This window comes from Scyliorhinus torazame, chromosome 7, assembly GCF_047496885.1.
Source record: "Scyliorhinus torazame isolate Kashiwa2021f chromosome 7, sScyTor2.1, whole genome shotgun sequence".
In the NCBI taxonomy this organism is placed as follows: Eukaryota; Metazoa; Chordata; class Chondrichthyes; order Carcharhiniformes; family Scyliorhinidae; genus Scyliorhinus; species Scyliorhinus torazame.
This window is the reverse complement of record NC_092713.1, coordinates 134,998,353-135,014,162: the sequence shown is the minus strand read 5'-3', so window position 1 is coordinate 135,014,162 and position 15,810 is coordinate 134,998,353. Positions and strand designations below refer to the sequence as shown.

The following is a 15,810-nucleotide window of genomic DNA, read 5'->3' as shown; positions in this document are numbered from 1 at the left end:
TGTAACCACTACCATCTGGAAGAGCAAGGGCAGAAGGTGCATGGGAAAAGCACCCCTGTAAAAATGTTCCACTGTAAGCCACATACCATCCTGACTTGGAATTATGGGCCCGATTCTCCCCAAAAATTTAAAAGTTAATTTGTGGTGGGTTTTTCAGGGAGCTGGCGAATTCCCCACCGCTATTCAATGACACTTCAGTCACTTTTTTAGGCCCTGGGGAGTTTCTCATCGGTTTAGCCCACACTTCAAAACATTTTTTACCACTGGGGAGCTGAACTCAGAGATCAGGCCGCCATTTTGAAAAGGTGCCCCGGTCTCTAATTGGGCAGCTGGGTCCCCCACATTCCCCACCCATGAGCAAGGTCACTCCCCACACACATGGACACTACCCCACATACCACAAGTGAGTACACCCTGCTATGGGGTCCCCCCTCTTCAGGCCCCCCAAGCACCCTTACAGCACCCTTCCTCCTGGAACCCCCACCCATCACCCCCACAACCTCCCTGAGGCCCCTACTTATCTGCCTTGCACTCCCCCACCTTTCAAACCCCCCTTTCCACCCTCATTACATGGGCATGGTCCCCCTTGCCCCCTGACCCTAGGCAGTTCCACTCTGGCACTCGAGCACCAGTGCACTGCCACCCTGACACCCAGGCAGTGCTCCTGCTGGCTTGGCAGTGCCATCTGGGCACCTTGGCAGTGCCAGGGTGTCAGTGTTCTAGGGGGAGTGCCAGAGAACCACCCTGCATTTACCGTGACCACCCTGGGGTCTCTGGTGGCCCAGGAGGCCTCCCCGGGTGCCATCCGCCTGGTCCACGTTTGTGTAGACCAGCACAGATCGCCGCCTGGCTGCAGCCTCGCTGGGGAGGCCGAAGAATCGAGGGAGGCTGCTGGATCCCGCGCAGTAGGCCATAAGTAGGTTAATGGCCTATTTCCGCAAGCATCATTTGGTCCCGCCCATTTGGACTTCGGAGAACTCCTGGAGGCGTGGAGCCTGTCGGGAGGCTTGCTGGAGGCCTTTCCTGGCATTCTCTGGCTGCGTGGCGCTCAAGTGAGAGCCCAATGCAGCCGGAGAATCGCACCCTATATCATCGTTCCTTCATGGTTGTTGGGTTAAAAACCTTGGAACAGCAGTGTGTGTACCTACACCACATCAACTCCAGCAGGTCAAGAAGGTGGTTCACCATCATCTTCTCAAGAGTATTTAGTGATGGGCAATAATGCTCACCCAATCAGTGTTGCCCGCATCCCATAAAATAATTTGAAAACCACCTTGAAGTTGGTTTCATGCATTTATCCTTTTACTGCTATGGTAATGCATTAGGATTAGTAGACGTTGTGGTCGACGCTAAGGACTGCTGGCCATAGAATTCCTACAGTGTAGAAGGAGGCCATTCAGCCCATTGAGTCTGCACTGACCTTCTGAAACAGCACCCTACCTAGGCCCACTTCCCCCGCCCTATCCCTGTAACCCCACCGAACCTGCACATCTTTGGATACTCAGGGACAATTTAGCATGGCCAATCCACCTAACCTGCACATCTCTGGACTGTGGGAGGAAACGGAGCACCCGGAGGAAACCCACGCAGACAGAGGGAGAAAGTGCAAACTCCACACAGATAGTCATCCCTGGCAGGGATTGAACCCGTGCCCCTGGCACTATGAGGCAGCAGTGCTAACCACTGTGCCACCCTTTTTATGTTTTAAGGGAACTCTTAGAATAGGTAGTAAAATTATAGACTTGAGTTTATCTTTATGAAGAAATGATTTTGCCTGGAGGAGAAACTGGGATTATCTGTTGTTCCCTTTTGGGGTGCGGTCTGTGTGATGGGGGGATGGGTGTAGGGAGACATTGTGGTGCGTGTGTGTTGTGAGGAGGTATGGTGTATGCATTGATGGGGGTGTGGTGCGTGTGCTGCGGGGTGTGGTGTGTGTGTGCTGCGGGGTGTGGTGTGTGTGTGCTGCGGGATGTGGTGTGTGCGCTGCGGGATGTGGTGTGCGCGCTGCGGGATGTGGTGTGTGCGCTGCGGGATGTAGTGTGTGCGCTGCGGGATGTAGTGTGTGCGCTGCGGGATGTGGTGTGTGCGCTGCGGGATGTGGTGTGTGCGCTGCGGGATGTGGTGTGTGTGCGCTGCGGGATGTGGTGTGTGTGCGCTGCGGGATGTGGTGTGTGTGCGCTGCGGGATGTGGTGTGTGTGCGCTGCGGGATGTGGTGTGTGTGCGCTGCGGGATGTGGTGTGTGTGCGCTGCGGGATGTGGTGTGTGTGCGTTGCGGGATGTGGTGTGTGTGCGCTGCGGGATGTGGTGTGTGTGCGCTGCGGGATGTGGTGTGTGTGCGCTGCGGGATGTGGTGTGTGTGCGCTGCGGGATGTGGTGTGTGTGCGTTGCGGGATGTGGTGTGTGTGCGCTGCGGGATGTGGTGTGTGCGCTGCGGGATGTGGTGTGTGCGCTGCGGGATGTGGTGTGTGCGCTGCGGGATGTGGTGTGTGCGCTGCGGGATGTGGTGTGTGCGCTGCGGGATGTGGTGTGTGCGCTGCGGGATGTGGTGTGTGCGCTGCGGGATGTGGTGTGTGCGCTGCGGGATGTGGTGTGTGCGCTGCGGGATGTGGTGTGTGCGCTGCGGGATGTGGTGTGTGCGCTGCGGGATGTGGTGTGTGCGCTGCGGGATGTGGTGTGTGCGCTGCGGGATGTGGTGTGTGCGCTGCGGGATGTGGTGTGTGCGCTGCGGGATGTGGTGTGTGCGCTGCGGGATGTGGTGTGTGCGCTGCGGGATGTGGTGTGTGCGCTGCGGGATGTGGTGTGTGCGCTGCGGGATGTGGTGTGTGCGCTGCGGGATGTGGTGTGTGCGCTGCGGGATGTGGTGTGTGCGCTGCGGGATGTGGTGTGTGCGCTGCGGGATGTGGTGTGTGCGCTGCGGGATGTGGTGTGTGCGCTGCGGGATGTGGTGTGTGCGCTGCGGGATGTGGTGTGTGCGCTGCGGGATGTGGTGTGTGCGCTGCGGGATGTGGTGTGTGCGCTGCGGGATGTGGTGTGTGCGCTGCGGGATGTGGTGTGTGCGCTGCGGGATGTGGTGTGTGCGCTGCGGGATGTGGTGTGTGCGCTGCGGGATGTGGTGTGTGCGCTGCGGGATGTGGTGTGGGCGCTGCGGGATGTGGTGTGGGCGCTGCGGGATGTGGTGTGGGCGCTGCGGGATGTGGTGTGGGCGCTGCGGGATGTGGTGTGCGCGCTGCGGGATGTGGTGTGCGCGCTGCGGGATGTGGTGTGCGCGCTGCGGGATGTGGTGTGCGCGCTGCGGGATGTGGTGTGCGCGCTGCGGGATGTGGTGTGCGCGCTGCGGGATGTGGTGTGCGCGCTGCGGGATGTGGTGTGCGCGCTGCGGGATGTGGTGTGCGCGCTGCGGGATGTGGTGTGCGCGCTGCGGGATGTGGTGTGTGTGCTGTGGGATGTGGTGTGCGCGCTGCGGGATGTGGTGTGTGCGCTGCGGGATGTGGTGTGCGCGCTGCGGGACGTGGTGTGCGCGCTGCGGGATGTGGTGTGTGCGCTGCGGGATGTGGTGTGTGCGCTGCGGGATGTGGTGTGTGCGCTGCGGGATGTGGTGTTGGTGTGTCTGTGTTGGGGGATTTGGTGTGAGTGTGCTGAGGGTGTATTGGGGGTGTGCGGTGTGTGTGTTGGGGGGGGGTGTTCGGGGGTGTGTGTGTGTGTTGGGGGGGTGTATGTTGGGGGAGCTGTGCGGAGTGTGTGATGTGTGTGTTGGGGGGATGTGTTGGGGGGTGGGTGTGTGTGTGGTGTGTAAGTGTTGGGGGGTGTTGAGGGGTGTGTGTGTGGTGAGTGTGTGTTGGGGGGAGTGTCTGCGTGTGTTGTGGGGGGTGTTGTGTGTGTTGCGGGGGGGTGTAGTGTGAGTATGTTGGGTGGGGGTGTTGTGTGTGTGTGTGGTGTGTGTATTGGGGGTGTTGTGTGTGTGTGTGTTGAGGGGTGTTGTGATGTGTGTTGTCAGGGGGTGTTGTGTGTGTTGGGGGGTGTTGTGTGTGTGTGTTGGGGGGTGTTGTATGTGTGTTGGGGGTGGTGTGGTGTGTCTGCTCAGGGTGGGGGTGCGGTATGTTTGAGGTGAGGGTTGGCGAGGGTGGCCACAGGGCAGCCTGCAACTGCTTTTGCACCTATTCAAGTAGCTGGACTACTTTTAGCTACCTACCACCCCCCCCCCCCCCCCAAACACATCCAATCATGTGGGAGGCTGAAAATCCAGCCCCAAGTTACTGAGAACTGCCTCTATAGGAACCCACCCCACTTGGCTAACTCCAGTGAGTTAATGTGGGTTTTTAATCCCACACATCTGTTGAAACTGGGGCATTCCTGGGACTTGGACTGGTGCTTTATGCCCTGCCATTCCGATCTGAATGCATTCCATTCTCGGCAGGTGCAAGAGTTTCAAAACCAGGGCTCTCGGATATAACGTTTTGTAATTCTTTGGGTTTTCCCCCAGGTAAAGGCACTGCTTTGACTTTCACATTGAAAATGCAGCGGAGGTTGTCAATATCAAGGCTTGGGGGGTCCCTGACTGCGCATGTCCAAGAGCACTGATAGATATAATCAGGTAAAACTGTGTAGTCTTGCCAAAACTGAGCACCAGCAAGTTTTCCAATTGCTGCTCCAACCTGTCGATTTGCACAGATTGAAATGAGGGGAACAATCTCCGCTGCCAGCAACACATCGGGTTCATTAATGTCCTTGAGAAGGAAACCTCCCGCCCTTACGTGGTCTGGCCTACATGTGACTCCTGACCCACAGCAATATGGTTGACTCTTAAATGCCCTCACAAGCTACTCAGCCCAGGGGCAATTAGGGGTGGGCAATAGGCCCATCCAGCGAAGCCCACATCCCACGTAAGAATTTTTTAAAAGGTCAACTCCTCTGGGTTCCAGTAGCCAGACAGAGTGGTTGTTCAGACACAACTCTGCCCTGCAATACTGCAAACCCAATTCATTCACATCTGCACAAAGAGTTGTCCAGACTCGAAATGTTACCTCTGTTTGCTCTCTCCACAGGATGCGGTCAGACCTGCTGAGATTGTCCAGCATTTTCTGTTTTTGTTTATTCTTATCTGTACCACTCGAGTCAGATGGTCCTGGGTTCAAGTCCCACTCGGAAGCACAAATTATAGGCTGACAGTTGATTGAGGGAGTGCTGCACTGTCAGAGGTACCAGTTTCCCCACATGAAACATTAAACCAAAGTTCCATCTGTCCTCTGGGTCATTATCAAATTGCTCTGGTCATTATCAAATTGCTGCTTATATTTCAACGTTAATTGTTAAAACAAAATGGATAGACTAGTCAGGTATATGCTATATAGGTAAAATATTCTGACAGCAGTTCATGTTGGGTGGATGGGTGGAAAAGATTCAAAGTTGGTAATAAGTAAAGAATTTAATTTTAAAAACAATAAGGGTTGTAATTGGCGAGGCTAGTAATCAGTGTGCAGTAATAGTTGCACATCAAGAGGGGGTTAATGGAGCACAGACACTATATTAAACCATTCTCCAATACCTCTCCTACTCGGCTGCTATTTTTTATATTGCGTTCCCATGCCTGGTTCCACCAGCTGTAACACTCTCAGAAAGTTACACTTACCCACTCGGGGAAATTCAGAGGAGATAATCGAGTGGGTGCTCCCAGCGGGAGATGAAGGCTGTTGTTGAGGGTCACCTTCAGCGAGTGGGCGGCGGGAGATCTTGCAATGCCGAAGCCCATTGACCCGGGCTGCCTCTCTGCGCACTGGCTGCTGCTGTTGCCCGTTGGCAGCTTTGTGTGAAGCAGCGCCTCACTCAACAGCCCGCTCGCCTGCACACCGGCCTTTTAAATACAGCGTTGCCACTGGGAACGAGTTGTCCGTCAAAATTTGTCACAACAAGCCTATTTTTATTTTGCTGTAATCCTACTTTGTAAAAATAGTTTAAGCCGTGATGTGAGGGGATGGGCGTGACGTGACGAGATGGAGGGCGTACCAAAATAACTTTTTAAAAAATCAACATAACAAGATCACTTAGTTTATCGGGAAATAAACAACGGGAGGTGAATGTTTGCAGCAGAAAACTTTGGTCAGAATCAAATATTCTTGGAAGGATCATCGCATGTTTCTCAACTAAAGGCTTCCAACTAAACCTTAATCTGAGGTTTTATTTCACAGATTCATCCTGTTCAGTTATTTTTTTAAAAACCTCAGAGTCTAAATGGGGCAGAATCTGGGGGTATCATTAAAAAGAGTCACATTGTTCAACATGGCTTTAAAATGCAAACCAAGGACATTTCCTGAGCAATAAAATTGAAAATCAGAGAAACTTGTATAGCACCTTGGTTATAGACCACATTCTGGGGGTGAATTATAGAATCTCTACAGCGCAGGAGACATTTGGCCCATTGAATCCAAACCAATCCTCTGAAAGAGCACCCCACCTAGGCCCACTCCCTCACCCTATCCACGTAACCCCAACTAACTTTCACATCCCTGGACGTCATGGGGCAATTTAGCATGACCTATCCTGCATTTTTTGGACTGTGGGAGGAAACCGGAGCACCAAAGGAAACCCACGCAGACAGTGGGAGAATGTGCCAACTGCACACAGTCACCCAAGGCTGGAATTCTGGGTCCCTGGTGCGGTGAGGCAGCCATGCTAAACATTGTGCCACCGTGCCATCCCCGTGTGTACTTTCCTATTCTTCATATTATGAAAAGACACTTGGGAGAATGCACCAAAAGATTTACACGGATGTTATCAGAAAGACTGAACAGACTGAGCCTTTTTTAAAAAAAGGTATTTTGTTCCAAACATATTAAACATAATAACACAACCTTAACGTCCAACAGTTTATACATTTTCCCCCCATTTACTCCCCCCTCCCCGTGACAAACAGCTCCTCACATATAGCTATGAACGGCCTCCATCGCACCTCAAAGCCCTCCTCTGACCCCCTGAGGACAAATATGATTTTCTCCAACCTGAGAAACTCATATAAGTCACCCAACCATGCCACACATGGCCGACCTCCAATTCAAAAGTACCCATCGCCGGGCAATCAGAGATTTCATTTCATACGAAGGCCACAACATCTTCCCTTTCAGCAGCTCTGGCACCATATATATATCCCAATCCTACACCCCCCCAACCACCCCCCCCCCCCCCCACCCCCCCAAACCGGGAGCAACACTTTCTCCAAAAGTGCCTCCTCAGCTGGTTTAAATTTTTTATGGACGACTCCACCACCAGACTCCTCGTCTACTTCCTCAGGGCAAATGGCAGCAGGGCACCAGAGCCCTCAAACTCATACCCTTACAAGACTCCTCCACTAACCAGACCCAATCTTCCCCTCCCCTTCCCACCACCCTCTCACCTCCTCCACATTTGCTGCCCAATAGTAATGCAACAAATTTAGGAGCGCCAGCCCCCTTCCCACCTCTGCCTTTGTAACAGAGCCCTCTTCACCCTTGGCACCTTCCCTGCCCACACAAATTCTGAGATTAATGCATTTACTCTCCAAAAAAAGGCCTCGGAGAAGAAAATCGGGAGGGGCTGAAACACAAACAGGAATCTTGGCGGTATGTTCATCTTCACCACCTGCATCTTCCTCGCCAATGTCAGGCGTATTCCACCCTTTTAAGGACCCCTTAATCTCCTCCACCAACTCGGGCAAATTCCACCTATGCATCGTGGCCCACTCACACGTTACCTGAACCCCCAAATACCGGAACCTCTCCCTTGCCACCTGAAATGGTAGTGCCCCCAGGTTCGCCCCCGTCCCTCTGCATTCACCGGGAACACCTTGTTTTTCCCTACATTCTATTTATAGCCCAAAATGGTCTCAAACCTCTCCAGTAAACCCATGATTGTGCCCATGTTTTCCAATGGGTCCATCACGAACAACAACAGAAATTTCCCTCGCCATAGCCTTGGTGCTCAAACCTCCACGTATCTACCATCCTCATCCTCTCCGTAAATCCTCCCAGCTCTCACGCCATTCTTGACCTCCCCAGCGACATAGGGCTCGACCTATCCACCCTAGGCTCCAATGGGGCAGCACAGTAGCATTGTGGATAGCACAATTGCTTCACAGCTCTAGGGTCGCAGGTTCGATTCTGGCTTGGGTAACTGTCTGTGCGGAGTCTGCACATCCTCCCCGTGTGTGCGTGGGTTTCCTCCGGGTGCTCCGGTTTCCTCCCAAAGTCCAAAGATGTGCAGGTTAGATGGATTGGCCTTGATAAATTGCCCTTAGTGTCCAAAATTGCCCTTAGTGTTGGGTGGGGTTACTGGGCTATGGGGATAGGGTGGAGGTGTTGACCTTGGGTAGGGTGATCTTTCCAAGAGCCGGTGCAGACTCGATGGGCCAAATGGCCTCCTTCTGCACTGTAAATTCTATGACTATGACAATACAATTAAAAGCTCTGGTGAGAGTCCAAATCCGAGATTGCCCCTATTAGCCTCTTCATGAATCCGGCTTTTGTAAAGGCCCCGAAGAATCCAGCACGAGTTTTAAGGATACAAAATAATAAAGTTTATTTACTATAACAATATATACATAGTAGTAGCAGTAACTTCCCTTGCTACCTTCTCCTTCCTCCTGGTTCCTGGACTGGCCAGCTTATTTATAGTAGGAGTTTCTCCGCCCCCCTCATTGGGGAAGTTCATACTCCCATAGGATTGTGGGATAATCATTAGTCCCCAGCCAATCGTCAGTAGGCAGGTTATAACATCCCTCCCCCCCAAAGTCCAAGGAATCCACCGTAGGCCCTGGCGAAGGAAGGCCTCGAACTCGTTTGGCCGCAGGCCGGACGCCATTTGCACGCGGCGCTGGATCAGGCGGCGTATAACGAGACGGAGACCGGCGCTTCCGTGATGAACGGCGCGGTTGTACATCCACGGCCTGTGGACCCGAGGATTCCCCCTCTGATTCATCCTGTGTCTCCATCTCGGAGTCAGAGTCTGCTGCCTCCGTCATGTCAGCGTCTCTGTCCCCATTCGGTCCCGTCATGACCTGTGCAGGCTTTGAGTGAGGCACCAGTGGAAGATTTGGAGGACTACCTTCCCTTGTTTCTGGTCTTTGCCGCTGTTGAACTGAGCTCCGGGGGCGGGGAATCTTTTGCGGGGATGATCTTCTGGACCGGACGTGGTCTACATGTTTTCGCTGGAGACGACCCTGGGCTTGCACTTGGTACGATATAGGGCCCGTTTGGCGAAAGATTACCCCAGGAACCCATTGGGCACCACCAGCAAAATTCCGCACGAATACTGGGTCACCGGGCGCAAACTGCCGAATCGGACGATGCTGAGACAATCCCGGTCCCTGCCGTTCTTGTGTGCGGCGTACTTTTGCGCCAATGTCCGTGAAGACCATACTAAGGCGGGTGCGAAGTCTCCGGCCCATTAGGAGTTCTGCGGGAGCTACCCCAGTCACTGTATGGGGGGTGGTCCTGTACGGAAACAAAAACCGAGCCAGTCTCGTGTCCATTGATCCGGAAGACTGCTTCTTTAGGCCTCTTTTGAATGTTTGCACTGCACGCTCTGCCAACCCATTTGAAGCCGGGTGGTAAGGGGCAGTGCGGATATGGCGGATGCCGTTTATCTTTGTAAACCTAGCAAACTCCTCGCTCGTGAATGGAGTGCCATTATCCGTGACCAGCACCTCGGGGAGGCCATGCGTGCTAAATGATAAACGCATTTTTTCAATTGTTGCACAGGACGTTATCCCCTGCATCTTATGCACCTCCAGCCATTTGGACTGGGCGTCAATTAGTAGGAGGAACATGGATCCCTGAAAAGGGCCTGCGAAATCTGCATGTAAGCGTGCCCAAGGCCGCCCTGACCATTCCCAGTGATGTAGGGGCGCGGCCGGCGGAAGCTTCTGATGCTCCTGGCAAATGGAGCAGTTTTGGGCCACCTTCTCAATGTCGGTGTCGAGGCCTGGCCACCAGACATAACTCCGGGCCAACATTTTCATTTTGGTCACGCCCGGATGCCCATTGTGCAAGTCTGATAATATCAGCTCCTGGCCTTTTTCCGGGACAACCACACGCGTCCCCCACAAGAGGATGCCGTCTTCCACGCTGAACTCTTAATGCTTGGAGGAAAATGCTCGTAACTCGCCTGGGAGCTGTCTATGCTGCCCACCATACAGGACTATGTGCCGAACCTTTGACAGGACTGGCTCCGTCTGGGTCCACTCACGGATCTGTGATGCCGTGACAGGCAAGGTGTCCATAAAATTTAGGGTTGCGACCACCTCACCGGTCGTGGGGGTCGACATGGGGCCGGTCGATAAAGGCAATCGGCTCAGTGCGTCGGCATTTGCTATCTGCGCACCTGGTTTGTGCTCCAGAGAATACTCATATGCAGCAAGCAACAAAGCCCAGCGCTGGATCCGTGCAGAAGCAATGGGCGGTATCGGCTTATCCTCTCTGAAGAGACCCAGCAGGGGCTTATGATCAGTCACGATAGTGAAATGGCGGCCGTACACATACTGGTGGAAGCGTTTCACTGCGAAAACCACTGCCAGGCCCTCCTTCTCGATCTGCGCGTACTTCTTCTCCGCTGCAGTCAATGTGCGGGAGGCGAAAGCTATCGGTCGCTCGGCCCCGTTCTCCATCTTGTGGGACAGGACAGCCCCAATACCATACGGGGATGCATCACATGTGACGAGCAAAGGCTTTCCCGGATCATAGTGGGTTAGTAACCCAGACGACGACAATTGTTGCTTTACCCGCCGGAAAGCGGTTTCTTGCGGCTGACCCCAAACCCAGGTGTGATTTTTCTTTAGCAGCAGGTGTAAGGGGGCCAGCGTAGTTGCCAGATTGGGGAGGAACTTCCCGTAATAGTTTACGAGACCGAGAAAAGAACGAAGATGCGAAGTGTCAGTCGGGGTGGGGGCATGTTGAATTGCACGCACCTTCTCTGCGACGGGGTGCAGGCCCTCGCGGTCCACCCGATAACCTAGGTAGACTACTTCTTTTGCCTGAAATACGCACTTTGTGTGACGTAAACGGACTCCAGCCTCCGAAAGGCGTTTAAGGACAGCCTCCAGATTTTCCAAATGCTCTTGCTCCGACGTCCCTGTAATCAACACGTCATCTAGGTAGACAGCCACACGTGGTAAACCTCTCAAAATGCCCTCCATAACACGTTGAAAAATTGCGCAGGCAGAGGATACTCCAAAGGGCAACCGTGTATATTCATACAGGCCCCGGTGTGTGTTAATTGTTACATATGGTCGGGAGGCAGGGTCCAGCTCCAACTGCAGGTAGGCGTGACTCATATCTAATTTTGTGAATGAGAGTCCACCTGCAAGTTTCGCGTAGAGATCCTTTATGCGAGGCATTGGGTATCGGTCGAGTCGGGAAACTGTATTCACTGTAAGTTTATAGTCGCCACACAAGCGAACTGTGGCATCTGGCTTCATTACTGGCACAATTGGTGCTGCCCAGTCAGCAAAACGGACAGGCCTGATAATACCCAAACTCTCCAAACGAGTGAGCTCCCCTTCTACCTTCTCGAGCAAAGCGTAAGGCACTGGGCGCGCCCGGAAATAGCGCGGTGTGGCTCCTGGTTCAACTTGGATACGGGCTACGGCCCCTTTTATTTTCCCCAGACCAGGCTGGAATACCTCTGGGTATCGTCCTAGCACCTCAGTCAACCCTCCAGAAACTGTTTGGTGGATGTGCTGCCATTGCAACTGCAAATGGCGCAACCAGTCCCGACCCAACAGGCTGGGCCCATGGCCACGCACTACGATAAGTGGGAAACGCCCCTCCTGGCGTCCATAGACAACAGGGGTCATTGTAGTTCCTGCAATGTCCAGTGGTTCCCCCGTGTAGGTGGCCAACCTGGCCTGTGAGTCAGTTAGTGTAAGGGTCTGTATACCCTGCTTGATGCGGTCGAATGTCCTCTGGCCGATCACGGAGACCGCTGCGCCAGTATCCAACTCCATCTCCAGCGGGTGGCCATTGACCCGTACTGTCACCTTAATGGGGGCCACACGGGGAGCTGCCACACAATGCAGCTGCAGGCAGTCGTCCTCCGTCTCCACGTCCTCAGGAGTGGTCGCCGCAGGTTCATCCACATGGAAGGTGCGGCCTCTGGGCTGGTCCCAGTTACGGCCCCTGGGCTGGTCCCAGTTTCGGTCGGAACGACGGCGCCTCTGGCGTCCCCAGGACCGCCGTCCGCGATGGGGTCGGCGCCTACAAGTCTGACACGGACATGGCTCCTCATCCATTGGCTCTGGAGAAGGCTCCCTTCGGGGAGGAATGTCCGATGGCCACTGGCGTCGGTCTGGTCGTTGCCTCGCCCAAGGTACCGCAGGAGTGCGGGGGGACATTTTTGGGCGGAAAGGGTTTCGCCCCAAGGCATGCACTTCCATTCCCTGTAGCTCCTGTACTCCTCGCTCTGCGCTCTCTCGGGACAAGACTATTTGTATTGCCTGTTGAAAAGTCAATGTTGGCTCCGCTAACAACTTTCTCTGGGTGGCCGCATTGTTAATACCGCAAACCAAACGGTCGCGTAACATTTCTGACAAGGTCTCACCATAGTCACAGTATTCCGCAATCCCGCGTAGCCTGGATAAAAAAATCAGCAAGGGATTCTCCAGGGGTCCTCTCAGCGGTATTAAACCGGTAACGCTGGACTATCGTGGACGGGGTTGGGTTAAAGTGTTGCCCCACTATATTCACAAGTTCGTCAAACGTTTTGGTGTCCGGCGCAGCTGGGTACGTAAGGCTCCTAATCACCCCAAACGTATGCGGCCCGCAGGCGGTGAGCAATATGAATACCTGGCGCTCGTTTTCAGTGATATTGTTTGCCCGGAAATAGTAACGCATCCGTTGCGTGTACTGGTTCCAGCTTTCCAGCGCAGCATCAAAAACATCCAAACGTCCGTACAGAGGCATGGTATAATAGAAAACAACTTCCAACCTGTATCCAACTAAAATCCAGGGAGGTGGCTTCAGCAGTGTAGACAGCTATTCACTTTTACCTTCGTCGCCAGTTTTGTAAAGGCCCCGAAGAATCCAGCACGAGTTTTAAGGATACAAAATAATAAAGTTTATTTACTATAACAATATATACATAGTAGTAGCAGTAACTTCCCTTGCTACCTTCTCCTTCCTCTTGGTTCCTGGACTGGCCAGCTTATTTATAGTAGGAGTTTCTCCGCCCCCTCATTGGGGAAGTTCATACTCCCATAGGATTGTGGGATAATCATTAGTCCCCAGCCAATCGTCAGTAGGCAGGTTATAACACCGGCATTATCCCAATTATGCACATACTCATTCATCAACACCGCCGGAGTCCCAACTAACACCCACTTAGCATCACAAACCTTCCCTAGCTCACGTAAACCCAATTTTCTTGTTCAAGGGTTTGGCGACCCCCTATTGACTTCGAGTCAAACTCCAAGTGGAACACTTGCCCCATCCAGCCCCTCCTCAGCCTCACCTGATCTTTCACCCAAAGGTGCATCTCCTGCAGGTAAATACCTCTGCTCTCAAACCTTTCAAGTGCGCGAACACGCGGGACCGCGTAACTGGTCCATTTAGCCCGCGGACATTCCAGGTCACGATTCTCACCAAAGGCTTCCGACCCCCCCCCATCCCCATTCTGAATCAGGCCCACCCAAGATGGACCCCCCGTCCCGTCCATGACCAAACCCACCCTCCATAACTGCCACGCCGCCTCTCCCCTCCCCCGCCCTCAACCCCCTTCGCCCCACCCCACACCCATTTTCCCCTTCCCCCTCCCACACACTGGCTATCCACCGCAGCGCTCCCCTCCCCACTTCACTTCCGTTCACTAGCATTTCTCACTAGCGTGGCAACTTCCACCTGAAGGCCCAAACCCAAAAACCCAACATCCGCACCCCCTCTACCCATTCCACCTGCACCACCCCCGCCCCGTTGTTTCTCTCCAGACCTCCTCCCTGGCCCTACCCCACCATATGCTGTACCTAACCAAATGTGAGAAACATCACCCAAAAATGGCCCCCTATAGAGCATTCATGAGCCACCCCACTGCCCCACCCTGACCCATATCAACCCCTCATGCACTGCACAGAACATCACCAACTGAGTGCAATACAATTAAACACTATATCCCCAACAACGAAGAACCCCCTCCGAAAAAAGCAGCAATAAACTTCAGTACATAAATACAAAGAAAATACACAAAAAATACGAAAAAGGGGAGTACAACCACCCCCATAATAACCTTTCCCAATCGGCAAACAGATAACAAAATTCAACAGAGGCAGAGCCTCCACCCATGCTCCCCCTTCAGCCCTCCCCCAGCTTATGTTCCTTAATAAAGGCATCCGCCTCTGTCAGGGTCCCAAAGTAATATTCCTGGCCATCGAAAGCGATTCAAAATCTGGCTGGTACAGCAGTTCAAACCAATCTGGTGCCGGTACAACACTGCCCTCGGCCTTGCTGATACCCGCCGGTCTCTTGGTCAGCTGAGCACCAATGTCCTGATAAATCCGGATTTGGTGTCCTTCCCAATTGCAATCCCATTGCACCCTGGCCCACCTCTGAATCTTTTCCTTGTCCTGGAACTTCTGCATCCGCACACTCATCACCCACGGCAGCTCCCCTGCTCTTGGCCTCTGCCTCAGGGACCAATGGGCCTGATCCACCTCCAGTGCCTTGTCCAGCTCCTTCTCATCAACAAACCTGGCCAGTATCCTCGTGACGTAGCCCATTGCACTTGTTCCTTCCAATCCCTCCGGTAGGCCCCCAATCCGAAGATTTTGCCGCTTGGACATGTTTTCTTGGTCTTCTACCATTGCTTGCAGCATCTTACACATGTCCCCCAGGATCGGCATCTCCACCTCCAACGACACAATCCGGTCACTCTGGTCAGACACCACCTTCTCCACCTCTTGGATCATCGGCCACTGCACATCCAGGCTCTTTCCATCCATCCCAAAGTCCCGCAAAGAGTTACCACTGCCCCCTCAATTGCCTTTAACCAGCCACTCTGCATTTCTTTTCGCTTCTGCCGAAATTCGTCCTTAATGAAGTTCATCAACTGCTCCATTGGCACCTCTCCAGTCAATGAAGACCCTTCCCCCTCCGCCATTTTTGCAATTGATGCTGCTCCACGAGTCTCCTCCAACCTCTTAGCCAGGGCTCTCACTGTCTTCTGACGGGTTTGGTAACCCACAGACAGGCCCATTCGAGGGAAAACTAATCCCTCTCCACTCTCCGCATAACTTTTCCGCCGAAATTCCCCAACGTTCAGGTAGAAGGAGCGAAAACCAATGCCTTCAAGTAGGAGCCACCCTGTGTGCGACCACTCACTCCAGGGCCTCCACGGGAAGTCCCCAGACTAGTCCTCTTTCTCTTGACAGCTGAAAGCTGAGGGGCGAATGACTGATAAATGCCTTCAAATTATGAAGGGGTTTGATAGGGTCGGCATAGAGAAAATGGGGTCACTTTAATCCCCAAAATGGCCAGGGTTGTGTTGGAAGTTAAAATGTAAAAAACACAGAAACCAAATTGCCTTGAATCTGCAACAGGGAGATCCCAGGAAGTGGGGGGCTCATTTAAATCTTTTATTGAGGCTTCATCTCTAAGATTATATTTTTGCTTCAGGAAAACCCGACAGCTAAAGGACTGTCAAGGTGACCAGCAATGTTTCAATAAGGAGGTAACTTCTTTTCCAGCACATTTCCAGGTTGAAGACTGGAGAAGCAAGTGTACTCCCAGCTCGCAAGTAAAAACTGGAAGGTTCCTCAGCTATCAGATACCACCCAATGATCACAGAGTCTGTCACTGACT

At 53.3% G+C, this 15,810-nt stretch overlaps 1 protein-coding gene across 2 annotated transcripts in view; it reads right to left on the bottom strand.

Moving 5' to 3' along the window:
* Positions 1-15,810, bottom strand: part of LOC140426581 (coiled-coil domain-containing protein 190) — a 105,492-nt gene that overhangs the window by 21,361 nt on the left and 68,321 nt on the right. The window contains exon 1 of one of the 2 annotated variants that reach the window (XM_072511523.1): positions 5,628-5,825. The exons of the other annotated variant lie outside the window; for it this stretch is intronic. The gene's annotated coding sequence lies outside the window, so the exon portion shown is untranslated. Of the gene's footprint in view, positions 1-5,627; positions 5,826-15,810 lie in introns of those variants that run through there. 2 annotated transcript variants of the gene reach the window in all.